The sequence below is a fragment of the Quercus suber genome, unplaced genomic scaffold, assembly GCF_002906115.3.
Source record: "Quercus suber isolate HL8 unplaced genomic scaffold, Cork oak 2.0 scaffold_304, whole genome shotgun sequence".
Taxonomy (NCBI): domain Eukaryota; kingdom Viridiplantae; phylum Streptophyta; class Magnoliopsida; order Fagales; family Fagaceae; genus Quercus; species Quercus suber.
Genome location: NW_027069760.1, coordinates 98285 through 113606, shown reverse-complemented (window position 1 = coordinate 113606; position 15322 = coordinate 98285). Strand labels below are relative to the sequence as shown.

At 30.3% G+C, this 15322-nt stretch overlaps 1 long non-coding RNA gene across 4 annotated transcripts; it reads right to left on the bottom strand.

Annotated features, from left to right (window-relative positions):
• Positions 1-745: 745 nt before the first annotated feature.
• Positions 746-14322, bottom strand: LOC112000855 (uncharacterized). 4 transcript variants are annotated; one of them, XR_010632626.1, is made up of 5 exons: positions 7784-14322; positions 4995-5164; positions 4777-4898; positions 4063-4250; positions 746-967 (listed from the first exon to the last, which is right to left on the bottom strand). It is a non-coding gene; the product is annotated as an uncharacterized LOC112000855 (long non-coding RNA). The 4 variants fall into 4 exon arrangements; XR_010632625.1 differs by lacking the exon at positions 746-967 and adding an exon at positions 1852-2539 and having other exon boundaries at positions 7784-14318; XR_002881757.2 differs by lacking the exon at positions 746-967 and having other exon boundaries at positions 3892-4250; positions 4837-4898.
• Between the last annotated feature and the right edge of the window lie 1000 nt (positions 14323-15322).

The following is a 15322-nucleotide window of genomic DNA, read 5'->3' as shown; positions in this document are numbered from 1 at the left end:
GAAAATAAATTGTGTGTTCATTGTTAGACTACATCAATGCTCTAGAAAATAAAAATTAGTTCATAATAAAATTGAAAAGAAAACAAATAAAACTTATGTCTTTCATCCAAATTGGTTGATCAACATGAAGCTCTCGCCTTTGTCCTTAGATACTCCTATTTTGAAAGACTCCCAAAAGCAAATTCTCCTATGCGGCGCCTCCTTTTCCTCTCAGGTTTTTCTTCTCTCTTCTTTTTACCCTAAAGAGCCTTTAAATAGATCAAGGAATCCTATTACAAGTTGAATTCCCGTTTGGAGAAAATCTCAGATTTTTAGGCTTCAATTAACCAACGATTTTAGCCCATTTAAATTCATAATTCGGACTTTTGGTAAACTACAAAGTTGTATCCCTATAAGTTAACTTTTCAGCCCAACTTGAATCATCTCGATTGGATATCTGAGCCGAAAGTTATGTCAAACATACTTACTGATGTGCAGGCTGGAATCCTAATCCGAATTGGACTTGGATTTGGTGCAAATTTCCTTTGATTTCTTGCTCCAATTGGACTTGAATTTAATTGGCCTAGCCCCACTTTGCATGTAAAGCCCTTGTTACTTGTAACACAAAGATATTATATAATCAGTAACAAAATAACATAAAAGTAAAGCTAAATATGTAGATATGTGAGTACTTTATTGTATATATTTCATGCACATCAGCGGTTTAATTCAATATGTCTTAACTCTTAAAACATATCAACATATCAACTAGAAGTCTCCACTTTCATGATCAAGACAAATCATCTTAGTTAACATGTTATAGTCTTCGCAGATGAAATGCCCAATTTCATCACTGACTACGAACTAAAATTCTGAGTTTACAAAGAACTTGTGACTTATATCTTCTATGCTCTTTCTTTTCAGGCCCCTGTCAGTGCTCTTTCTTTGTCATGGTACCCTAGATCTCCCAAAAGTGCAACTTATATGCCTTGAAAAAGAAAATAACTTATTAACTTCCTTGACAATAACAAAGAATTCCACATGAAAATGTCCACTTAACAAAATAAAAATCATATTATTTAGTTTCACTAATCCATAGTTGAATTTAGTAAGTCACAGTAAAGATAACACAAAAAACTTTAAATTACGTACAGTCCATCATTTACATCATGAAAATCAAAAGATATGAGCATGTGGTTTGAAAAACATCATCTAAAGCATTGTCATGTCAAATAAGAAAAAGAATATATCAAGCATTGAGCACACACTTAACATGAAATGTAAAAACCTGCTCCTTTTTTAAAATATTAAAATTTGCAAAATAGGAATTTAATATTTAAAAAAAAAATTATATCCCTAAGCTTATTGTTTAATGGGCAAAGAGAAAGCAAAGAGTTAAAAAAATGATTTCACATCTATCTTAGACGTGAATCTTTTCTAATATCCACACAAAGTCAATCACTAAGCCATCATGCATGAAAATGTTTATGGAGTGGTCTCACACCATTGGCATAAATGATATGCATTTCAAAGTGTTTTGATTATTCAACCTTCCATCAAACCCCATTTGTTCTATAGATCATCATGCACAATTCAAATTCCCATTCTCACTACTTTAAAGTAGCATCACATCAACAATAACAATATTAAAAAGTTAAGTGATATGATTATGAATCTTTTATACTCTTCTCAGATACTACCAATATGAATGAGTATTCATTCATCTAATAAATAATTTAATATGCATATGAGTAATCAAGTCAGTATGTGGAAACTTAATATGAAAATTTTAATTTGGCGCATGCAAACATGTAAATATGACTAACACAAATTTTTCTCAATTGCAGAAAATCAAACAATTGAAAAGAAATATGGTTTGCAAATATAAATTTGTATTGATAAATAATGAGTACAATCTCTATTTCAATTCTTTTACAAAAGAATACCCTCTGATTCTATCTTCATTGAACTTGACTCGAACAAGGAATCTTCTTGACTTCAGTTGGAAGATGGATTGAACAGTCTTCACAACAAATCTCTAGCTTTGAGCTTATTAGAGATTTATTGTTCTTCAAGTCTTTGGATGTGAAGGCTCTTAGGTTGGAGTTTTTCGGGGCTTTAGAGGCTTGATCCGTTGAGCTTCAAAGATTTGAGTTTGTTAAGATTTATGGAGGCTTTTTAGCTTAATTCCAATAGAACTTCAAAGAACTCGAACAAGAGATCTTCTTGACTTTGGTTGGAAGATGGATTGAACAGTCTTCACAACGAATCTCTAGCCTTGAGCTTGTTAGAGATTTGTTGTCCTTCAAGTTCTTCAAGCCCTTTGAATGTTCTTCAAGTCCTTCAAAGATGGTTCAAGTTCTTCAAAGATTCTTGAGACAGAATTTCTCTAGAGCTTGGGCCTCTTCAAAACTTGGTGTTGAAAATGAGAGGAGATGTCCTCTATTTATAGTGATTTTAGAGGATAAGCTCCACTTCGAATTGATGTACTTGAAAGTATGTAGTAGACTTTTGATTGGCCCAAATTCTTCTTAGAGATAATTATCTCTATTTATCTATTCTGATAAATATCATATTTTGATAAAGATAATAATCAATAAAGATAAATAATTATCTCTATTTAATTTATTTTAATAAAGATAATTACCTATCAATTTTGAATAGAAAATTTATCTTTATTTTATTTATTTATAAAGATAATTATCCATAAATTTTGAATAGAAAATTTATCTTTATCTCGTGGGCCAAATGACACTTGGCAAATTTTAATATGCCAATGTGATGTCAATTTGAATGACATATGTCAACATTTGACTTAATTAATTTAATGACATATTAATTTGGAATTTGTCACTAAATTTTTGATGTGGCATTTTGTAATTGGTTTGACAAATTTTTGCCTCCTATAATGACATTTCAAGTTTAATTTGCATTCAATAGCGTGTGATTGCAAACTCCTTAAAAGGGATGTGCACAACTTTTCTTTTTTGTTTTTCTTTCCAGCTAAATGTGCATTACCATTTTAGAATTTTTTTTCAAAGTATATTAGAAGATATTGTAAAACTGTAGAAAAAAAATAAAAATAAAAACCAAAAAGAAATTGAAAGAAGTTGGAAACACACCTAAAAAAAACCGTCAATTCGATAAGGCACTCATTATATATTAATAAATTCATGATCAATTGTCTATTAATTGTACATATCAAGAAACCAACTCTACCTTAAATTGAGAAGTATGTCTTTGTGAGTTTTAGATTAGAGATAAATTTTTTATTCTTAGATAACATATCTACTTGTTATAATTAGTACATAGCTAAAAAGAAAATTTGCTGCAAAAATTGCACAAAATAATATAAATGAATGAATAAAAAAAAATGTGATTGTACTACTGGGTTTATTAATTGTCAAGCTCACATTAATCTTCATCCATGGCTACTTTGGGATGTTGTTGGTCTAACTTCAGCATCTATTAATTTTCTAACTTGTACATGCCAATTTGATTTTAGATTGTTGTCATGATACCCACTGACAAAGCATTAAACAGGGCCAAGAAAAGCCCTTTCACAAACCTTTTCTTTTAAAGTAATAGATAATAGGTCATATCAAATGGATTTGTGGTAAACTATAATGGAATAAGCTTCAAAACCCCCAGATTTATAAGCTACTTAGGTAAAAAAGTAAATTCCCAAAGCCATAATCTATTTATTCTTAAGATAACAAGACACAAATGCATCTAAATGCTAATAGTTCTATATAAACAAAATTATAACTTAAAGAAATCAATAAAGACCTATAAAGAATATATAAACCAACTTAACTTTGAGAATTATCATTTATCAAAATATCAGTCATCTTAATCACAAAATCACATAGAAACAATTATATAAATAAATTCACAGGTTTCAACTTATAGTGTAGTAAAATATTTCTAGTAAATTTTATTTATAATCAAAATTTTCCAACCAACCCAAACAATATCCACTTAAAGCTTTTTTCTTCTTCTAGTAGAAATCTAAGTCATGGATGTTTGTGGGGATAGAACAATAGACTACCACTTTAAAAAGGCTTAGACAAAGATACTTACCCAAGAGAATGAACTTTTGATGGAATCATTGATTTGAGAACTTCTACTTTTAAGATCCCCTTCAACAAAAAGAAGAATTCTAACATTTTGTCCTTGGAGGATAAATTGACCTAAAGCTGTAATCCTTTTGAGTTTTTCTTCTTGCCGGCATTACAAGGTTGGATGATTCCTCTACTTCCTGTCATCTACTGCACAAAAAAAAAATAAAAAAAAATAAAAAAAATACATGAAACAAAGAGGAATAAGTTTTATATAATAAAGCTCTAGCATAAATTTTCTAATTCCTATTGATTAATAGTGAGTTAGCAGCTGATATGTCTTACTTGCACATCACTGAGTCCAATTGGACCCTTATGGCCTGCACAATCTTAAGGAGTAATGCCTCCTTAAAATCCAAAAAACTCAACTTCAATTTCTTTACAATTAAACCTAATAGTAATCAAGTAATTGAATAGCTTTGAGACAAAGTTTACTTGCAACATGTATGCAACAGTCTCAAAACCTGTATAACATAAATCACATCAGAATATACCTAACTAATTATACACAATGAGCCACAATTAATGAATGCACATAACATCAAAAACAACAATGAGGGCAAAACCTCTATGTGGATGACCTGGAAATCCACTGGAAGGAGTCACTACAATCCATATCAATAAAAGAAATTTGAAATTTGAAATTTGAAAAAGATCAGATTATAATTTTTCATACATGAAAAATAGCCCAACATCAGAAAAGGATCCCAATTCTTCAGCAACTAATAGGTCTTACTTGCACATCACTGGGTTCAATTGTACCCTTATGGCTTGCACAATCTTGATGAGTAATTCCCCCTTAAAATCCAAAAAAAAAAAATCTCAACTTTAGTTTCTTTACAATTAAACCTAAATAGTAAACAAGTAATTGAATAGCTTTGAGACAAAGTATACCTGTAACATGTACACTGATAAGCACAATCCAAAACAAACTTGGACTATGTTAATGTCAAAAACTATCTTTATAAGCCATGCCTCCAAGCCAGGCATTTTGTCGAACACTTTGAGGGTGATGGGGTTGGCCTCTTTGCTCTTCTCATGCATAGTTTAATAAAATTAAATTTCTGCACATCAATTATTGCAAAATGATAGAAGAACTAAGAATATTACATTGTACTCATATTCTACACGATGACAATAAAGTTATAAAATAAGAGCTACAGGGAAAAATATCAAAAGAATACAATTTGAATGGAGAGAGAGAGAGAGAGAGAGAGAGAGAGAGAGAGAGAGAGAAGCAACTCATATCCAATATCAATTATCAAATAACTCTTGTATGTAAATGTCATACACTACAACATTAGGGATAGAAATCATAACAATGATAACTGACTAAATAACATATAGTGGTAAGCCTTGTGCCACTCAGTGACAAGCTCACAAACATTAACTGTTGGATAATCTGGTTTTGTATCTCATACAAAACACACAGTGGAAGCAACAACCACAAATCTACTTCATTTATGAGAGATAACATGTAACCTTGAGTACCCTAGAACAAAGAATAGGAAGCATACCTTGATGCAATGAAATTCAAAACCAAAACTTGAGAATATATTTAATCTTCATCTCAATTCCACATGGTGTCCAAGAAGTGTGGTCTCTCAATCAGTCTTTTTGTACATTGACTCTCAAAGAAAAATCCTTCTTCTTCTCTTTGAAGAGAAAAATTGTTTTCTTTTTCTTTTCATCATACGTATGTATTAACTACCTTGGTAGTTTATTTAATAACTCTTATTAAATAAAAACCGATTATCTAATTGGGTTGGCCTTTGGGGCCTACCCAATTGGGCTTTTGTTTGTGACTTGAGATGAGAACAAATGGAACAAATAAGACTCTAGCTCCAATAGGCCTTGGGCTTTTCTATCAACTCTTGACAAGTCCAAAGTTACCATTAATTATATTCAATACCACTATAAGAATATAATTTCACTCTAGGTTTTATTAATAAATTATATCCCAATACTTTATTATACATGCAACCCTTTCATTAAAATATTCGTTGTAATACAAAGTCATTAATGTAGACTACCACTTTGAAGATCACTACATCTTAATCCTTGAGTACCCGGTTTAATCCTTTATGTTATTCGTTATATATTTATGAAATCCAATTTCATAAATATATACTTTAGTAACTCCATACTAAAGTGGTTGGGCCCAATACTCTGAATAACCAAACCCATTAAACTTATCTCAAGGGAATATTTTATATCTCTGTTAAGAGATTACGAATTTCATCTTAAGAATATATGTTCCATCAACACTAATGCGGTTGCCCAACATACTGAGATTTTAATTGTGTCTTATAGATCTCACTCCTAACGTATCAAAGTAACCTACATCTCATGATCAGGTCTATTATTCTCTCAGGATTTAGAGTTGATGTAAATAGAAGTCGTGAGATTTATTATTCAGTTGACAATCGTTAGGAGAATATTAAATCTCACAACGGTCCCATTCAATATGTCTTTACTCTTAAAACATATCAACATATCAACTAGAAGTCTTCACTTCCATGATCAAGACAAATCATCTTAGTTGATATGTTATAGTCATCACAGATGAAATGCCTAATTTCATCCCTGTCTACAAACTAAAATTCTGATTTTACAAAGAACTTGTGATTTATATCTTCTGTGACTTTTCACATAAATCACATATTATGCATCTCATGGACTAAGATAGTCTCATATAATTAATCTATTTAATTATTTATGACATGCCAATAAATTGGAATTTAGGGCATAAACCCCAACATTAACAACCTCTACATCATCAGGTTTTACATGAATTGAGGCATTGTGTACACCATATAAACTTATCAAAAATTATATTACAATGCTCCTAGTTGTATTGCATTGGTTTGGGGTAACCTTTAGCAAAATAAGAAAAATAATATCTATCTAAATAAAAAGGTAAGTCGAAACAAATATAATAGAAGCCATGAAGTTAGTAAAAACAAATTTTAAGCATAGTTCAAGTTCAAAATTAAATGTTTGTTAGTTTTTTTCGACTTAATTTTGTCATAAAATATCCCTATTCAAAATTGAAAATATTAATGTTGTCCACTATTCAGATTTGTGTAGTAGTAATTTAAATATCCTAGAACTATATCAACCAAGAACTATAAAGAAAGGCAAAAGGAGGCAAACATATTTAAATGAAGAAAAATGAAGGCCTCTAGAAGAATTCAAACTTGTATCAATAGCAAGCGTCACCTCCAAATTAAACATAAGAGCCCTTATGTATGCTAAAATTATCATGCACGAATATATTTATGGAGTGGTCTCACACCCTTGGCCCAAATGATATGCATTTGGCTGTAGCTTTTATTGAGGTCTTTGACTATATAATTCCTCAAGTGTTTACTTTTAGGTGGGTATACAGTCATGAGGTCTCTCCTAAATTTTCAATAAAACCCAAAAACCAATGCACTATCATGGGCTTTCAAGTGGGAAAATACTTAAGCTTATAATTTTAAATATACATGCAAAATCACTACTTCTCTTTTGCATAATTGGATGACAAATGCAATCATCCAAATGTGATTTGATTAGGTCTTTTCTTTATTATGCTTGATAAACCATGTATTTAGTGCTCAATGTTTGTTTTGTAATGATGATGAAGACACATTTAAGGACATCAAACATGCTCAGAATAACAATGTGTTATATCATACCTTTAGAGCATCTCCAACAGCTATTGTAAATCTAAATTTGGACCACCAAATGTTACTGTACACACTCCAGCAGCTTCTCCAAACGCACAGCTACTCTAAATTTATTTTTCAAGTTGCTACAGTAATTCTCTTAATTTAGAGAACACTGTAGCAACTCTACTCCCTTATTTTATCTTAAAAAAATGCCCGGCTGAATAAAAAAAAAAAATCTTTCTCTTTTCTCCTGTGTTCTTTGTTCATCTGTGTCTCTCTCTCCGACAGTAAAACACAATCAAAACACACACAATCTAAAATCAGAATAGAAACAACAGATCAAGAACAAGAAAAAATACAAATTTAATTAGAACAACAAATCTAAAATCAAAACAAAAACAACAGATTAAGAGCATGAAAGCCTATCTAAGCTCCATTGTAACAACAAATTGAATCAGAACAAGAATTAAAAAAAAAAAAGACAAAGCCGATCTGACCCAGCCTTGTGGTGGGGAGGACGACGAGCGGCGGCTGGAGCGGCAGTTGGTGCGGCGGCTGGAACGGCAGTTGGTGCGGCAGCGGAGCGGTGGTGGAAGCCCAAGCCGATCGCTCCTCTCTCTCTCTCTCTTCTCTCTGATGTGAAGAGGAAATGATTTTGCTGGAACGTTCTTGAAGAGGAGAAAAAGAAATAAAAGAAGGGGGTGGAGGACATGTGTCTGGAGGGGGAATGAAATGAAAGAATAAAAAATTCTAATTAAAAAATTCTACCACAATATTTTCACAATAAATTTTAAGTAACAGATTGTTATAAGTTAATATTGGCGAGAAAAAAAATAATTTCAGTAGTGAGTTCAAATTAGAACTAGCAACAACTTTTTACATAAAATTTGTTGTGAAAGTATTGCGTAAAATGTTGTGGATGTAACACATCTCATAAAATATAGTTGTTAAAAAAAGAATAAATGATGATAAAAAAATAATAAAGAATGAATGAAGAAATAATATTTAAATAAAATAAAGAATGGAATAGAGAATATGTTAGAAGTGTATTTGAAAAAGTGAATAAGTAAAAGTTAAATACCATTGTTCATTCTTCAAATAGTACAAAAATTTGAAGAAGCTGCTGGAGATGCTCTTAATTAGCAAGTGTAAAATAAGACAAAGTATTGTACCTGTCCAAAAATATGTCTAATTCCTCTATCAAAACTAGTGTTTACCTGCGCAATGCGCGGGGTTGTTTTACATATTAATGAACTTTGCATCTATAATAAACTTAGTTATCATACTTCTACTACATATATTCAAATCACTTTTTGTGTGTACTTCCCTGCTATGAGAGACAAAATATATATATATATATATATGACTTTAAGTAATTAAAACTTACATGACAATTTCAAATAGCAAAGCTGCTATTCCTAGGAACCCCAATGAATCACCAAACTAAAACTTGCAAGACAATTTCAATTTTATCATCATAAGAGAAACTAAGTTCTGGATGTTAATTTTGAGGAAGGTGCATCTCACATGTTAAAAACATTGAAATTAAAATTCACTTAAGATACCAACAACAAAAGTAAGAAAGAACTGTACAATCGAAGCCATTCTCCACAAAACAGGACAGAAGACACTAATGTACACACGGTGTATACAACAGATACCCACAAATTAAACATTAAAAGTTCAAAACTTCATTGATTTTCATTAAATATAGCATCAAATTTAAACATATAATTAAAGCAAAAACATCTAAATCTTGTAAGATATTAAAATGTTTGGTTGGGTATACAGACTGTAGTGAAAAAAGAAAAAAGAGAAAATTATTTGAAAGGTCAACTTTAGTCAAACATATGAATACTTCTTCTCATGAAATCTATTTTCACACTTTTTTTTTCCATTTTTTAATCTGAAAAAAACCTTTATATGATTGCTTAATTTTTCATAATGATGTCTAGCTTCTAGTTTATTTTTGGCCTATATATATAGAAAAATCTTAATTATTCTTTTATTTAATGGATACAACATAAATATGGTATGATACAACACAAACACAGTGTGACATGGCATAGTTATGACATGGCTATAGCAAGTATATGTTTGGGAGTAATAAATTGAATTCTTACCCAAAAAAAGGGGGCATAATTATATGTTAATTAGGACACACTGCACACACCCATGCACTTATTATCTTTTTCATAAAATTCTTACTACTATGAAAAGGGGGGTTAAAATGTAAAAGATGGGATCTTGTGGCTTAGAAGAACTTCAATATTCCAAATCTTTGTAAATGTCAAATATGGATTATGAGTTATGTTCTTATGTGTTGTTTTGTTATTTATAACTTCAAAAAATAGATATTAGCACACTTTTTTTAAATAAAAAAAAAAATCTATGTATCAACAATTAATATATCTCTGTTGTATCATATCTCGAAAAGTTACTATGCACATATAGGAACTTTGTCTGTTCATCAGTGCTCAAGGTGAATATACCATTACTACTCTACATCTATTTCATTCATCACAAGAATTCTTTTTATCCTCAACTATTTGACTTTACAACCATCTCCTCCTCAGGTTTTAAAAAGACTTCTAAAAACTGTTCTTACAACCACCTTCTCCTCAGACCTGCAACCTCCTAATAGAAAGTATATACTACAATTTTCACAAAGTGAAAGTTCTTAACATTCTAAACTCTGATACTCAAAAAAAAAAAAAAAAAAATGTACATCATAACAATCTTAAACATCATGAAATGCCAAACCAGCACATTTAGATACAACTGACATACCAAGTCTAGATGACTTACAAATAATATTCCTTATAAATGGTGGTCCAAGTGATCAAGGTGGTAGTAATGAATAGAAAATATTATGGAGCAACATTGGCTGATGTTAAACATCTGTCCATAACAAAATTTAACTACTAATTCAAATAAAAATACAAATTAAGATCTCCAAAATTTGTATATTTAAAAGAACTAATCAGCATTTTAATCAAAATTCATCAATAGCATATTCTACTGCAATAATGTTATTATATGACTTTCTTTTGCAATTGAATATTAAACATAAATATGCAAAGGCATTTATCTGAAAACATTCAAGTGAATAAAATTATGACCACTACGTAGGAAAAGAAGTGATAAAAAATAGCTATTCACATGTATTTAATCATGACATGTTTAGTAATCATGTGCCTTGTGTAGATGATTTAATGAATAATACAATTTAATAGATGCAGTTGGTCATCTAAATCACTATGTAATGTAATTGATTGGTGGAGATTCCTTCAGACAAATTTGACAGAAAATTTGTCAAAGAAATGAGGAAGCATATTCTAGCAAATACAGTTGGCAAAACAGCACCAAAACATATGAAAAGCTTTGCAGTTCTCCACTGCTGAAAACAAAAGTTAGCATCTTCTTATATTTTAATAATTTTCCTCACTCTTTTAATAGCAATTGAAGACTATAAATGCTTACTTTTGGATCAGCACAGCAACCAAAAAGGCTTTACTTTTACACCAACAAAGAGAATGCCTTTATTACAAAAGTAGCGTAGGACTGTTTTTGCAAAACACTAATTACAAATGCAGTTATCAATTATACAAAAAGGTTTCAAGGAATAAAATTTATAACAAAATTGTTTTCCTTCATTCACATGCTCATCTTTGGATTTCTCTTATAGGAAACGTAAATGCAGTATTTTTTTTTATTATCCTGTTCTTTAAAGAAAGTGCAGTTAAATAGTTCAAAAAACTGTAAGAGATTATTTTAAAAGATGATTTTTGCAGTTTTCTTCTTTTTTTTTTTGTTTGAAAATTCGTTTGAGGAAATTATTTCTCAAAAACAAAATCACAATGAGAATTTAAGCATCCTAGAAAATAATTTTGAATTACACCACACATATTCACTCTACAATTTAAAATCATTTCAGAAACAACATACAAAATGTGATTGAACTAATCTAAGATAGATAAAAATTAAATAGAACATTGTTAACAATTAGTCATATACAATAAAAAATTTTAAGAACACGGGTAACGCAATTATATTTTCCTATAATTTTAACCCAACATGAGATCAAAACATGCATTAAAGGAAATAACAATAAGACATAAACGAAGAATAATAGCAGTGACAAATTGACAATCAAAATCAAATTTAAAAAATAAAACTTCTTCAATCTCCCTCTCGCTCTCTAATGGAAGGAGAACTCTGTTTTTCTTTCCTCTAAATGGTATTTTAAAGGTTACTTTATGGGAAAAAATTTGAAAAAGAAAGACTGATATAAAGCATAACACTAATCTACCAATTTTCCTAAAGCCCATACTAATCAAATAACCTGTAGCTAAGCAAACTGCCTATTTGGCTAATCTCACCTCATGTATTGACAACCACAAATATCCTACACTAATTCAAGCAAGTCTAAAATAAAGCTCGTACAAATTTTAAAAGGAGGAAATCTAATATTACATAAATCAATTTCAAGTAATATCAATTAGTCAATAAATTACTTCATATGAAATTCAGGAAGCATGAAGTAATTTCACTCCCCATTACAAATAACAGAACGAGTTAAGAGGGAAAACAAAAACCCAAAAATTATAATGAAATTATTAAGTTTAAAAGATAACCAACCATTAAAATTTAGGTAAGATTTCATCTTGTAAGAAGGTTTATGTCAATAAAATAGTGGCCTTCGAAATTCTAGAAACTGTATTACAAAAAGTTACTATTGTGAAACCTACAGTTGGTACACTCCTCCATGGATCTCAATCAAAAAATACATTTGAGCAGTTCATTGGGTTGCAAAGCAAAATTTTCAATAAAAACTCAAGAACTAACACCAAAGGGTGGGTGCACGCACATATGATAAATTTTATGAATTATAAAAATCAACAGCTACTGTACATGAAACACTTTATGCTAGAGACTACAAACTAAATATACAAAACTGGCTTGAAATTGAAATTAGCAATTATACAACCCTCACTATTACAAACTAAAATCTCTCAAAAACCAACAAAATGTCGTCACTGAGCTAGTCTAAATGGTAAAACCTCACAAACACAAATAAGTCAAATTGATTAGAACGCATAGTGAACAAAAATTTGAGGAGAATTCCAACCTTCTATAAGGCTACTGTAAATAGGGCAAAAAAATTTAAAGCAATTCCTAATTTCTAACAATTTTACTGACTAATCTATAAAAGTAAAATGAAACAACATAAATTAAGCCAGAAGGTGCAAAAGGATGAAAATATATATCAAAAGAGACATATATCAATAGAAAAGTAATAATAAAGTTAAATATCAAAATGTAAAACAACAAAGGCGATTGTACTCTCCAAACATTCAAATTTTAAACCATCCATGTTACAAATATGACTATTAAAATCAAGAGTTGTTTCTTAATAGTTCAATTTTTTTTCTTTTTTTCTTTTGAGAACAATTCAACAAAACATAGATCTACACAAAGCATTAATCAATTCAAATTTTAGGGGCAAACCAAAAAAAGCACCAACCTAACAAAAATCTGCCAAACAAAAACAAAATTTAATCAATACAACAATCGAACAAAACAGAACTAAAGAAATTGTAAAAATAAATGGGAAATTAGGGAAAAAGGTAGCCAAACCTTAAACTTTATTGAGCAATGTAGCAAAACAGTATTTAACAAAAACTTTGTTACCTATCTGTTTGTTTCTATTAAAAAAATGCAGTAAATTATTTCAAGAAAACCATAATTTCACATCTACACTACAGTAATTGACAAAACATGAAGGCATATGAAAAAAAAGTGCAAACCTAACAAAAATCAGCCAAACAAAACTAAACCCATATATTTTTCAATAAGGATAAAAGAAGAACCCTAGAAACGGTAATTGAATAGGAAAAGAAGAGGGAAAAAAAACCACGCCTACCTTTTGAATTGTCTATTGTTGTAGAGAAGATTGATGATGAATTAAAAGCAAAACCGGTTTCCCAAATCAAAACCCCAGGGGAAAAAAAAACGATGAAAGCAGATATTAGAAAACAGGGAAAGGGCTTTAGTGATTTCTGTAAACCAAAATAGGGAAAAAAAATTGAAAATTTGAGAAAACAAACATTTTCATGGAGAACCCAAAATCCCGAAACAGAAAGGAATCAAAACCAAAATCAAATCTAAACCTATCCAACAAAAAAACTCAATAAAAAGTAATATTTCATACCCAAATCTAAAAAAATGAAGGAAAACATATCGGAGCCGGTTCCAACGATCTAGTAGCAGATATGTAGCCCAACGGTGTTGATGCCCATAGATTTTTCTTTGTCTATGTGCCTGCAGCGGTGCTCTATGTTTGGGGAGGGAACAAAGAAGTCTCTCCTTCTCTCTCTGTATCCAGCGTTTTTTTTTTTTTTTTTTTTTTTTTTTTTTGAGTATTGCAAGCCTTTTATATTTTGCCCGGTTATTTTTCTTTATATATGAGAGAGTGAGAGGGTATCACACAGTGGGTTAATGTTGGGAAATAATATAACTTATTGCTTTTTAACTTGGTTTCTGAAACTGAGCCTCTCCAACGCACCGAGTGAAATTTTAAAGTAAAAATGTATACGTGTCAGCATTTTAAGGGGGCTTTTTTTGCTTACGTGTCAGCACCTCATGAAAGCTTCTGCTTATATATATAGTATTAGATTATCCATTGACTGCATAGCTTTGCACACGATCAATTCTCTGTATACAAGAGCTCCTCAACAACCACCTATTATTTTGTAATACAACTCTACAAAGTTTAGTTCATAATCCTCTCCTTAAAATTTTCAAAAATCAAATGAACTAACAACAAAAATCTAAAGATTTTCTAAAAAAACCAATAACTATTTAGCATCAAATCAACCATTCGGGGCTCTTTGACGGTAAGCATGTTTAAAATTTTCAAAAATCAAATGAACTAACGGCAAAAAATCTAAAGATTTTCTAAAACAAAACCAATAACTATATAGCATCAAATCAATTGTGCAAAAGACTTTTATTGAACCCCATAAACAAAATTTATCTGCAACGCACAACCCATATATATCATTGAAAATTCTGAATCCACAATCTAAATCAATGCATCAACTTCAATTAAAAAAAAAAAGAAAAAAAAAAAGAAATCAAGGATAAAACAAATGGACAAGGAGAGTGACTCTTACAAGAGTGGCAGAACTTAAATAGATTACCAGTCAAACAAAATAAATTTAGAGTGGCCCTTCAATGAAATAAATTTAGCACAAATAATCCATTTAAAATTTTAAATTTAATCCAAATAATTCAAAAAAAAAAAATTAATCACCAGGCCCATTCTTAGGCCTTTCAAAAACATAGGAACAGAAAACCCATTAAAAAAACACCATGGCTTTTGCCAAAACCTACAACATGAACTCTAATGGCATGACTAGCATTGGCCTCTCTAAACAGGCCAAACATGTGATAAAAATATACATTAATGCAACAAAGATCTCCTCCACATTGGCATCGAGACTATAAATATTGTCAGCACCACTGGCCTATGTGCTTGGTGCATGTAACTCTAGAACTAAA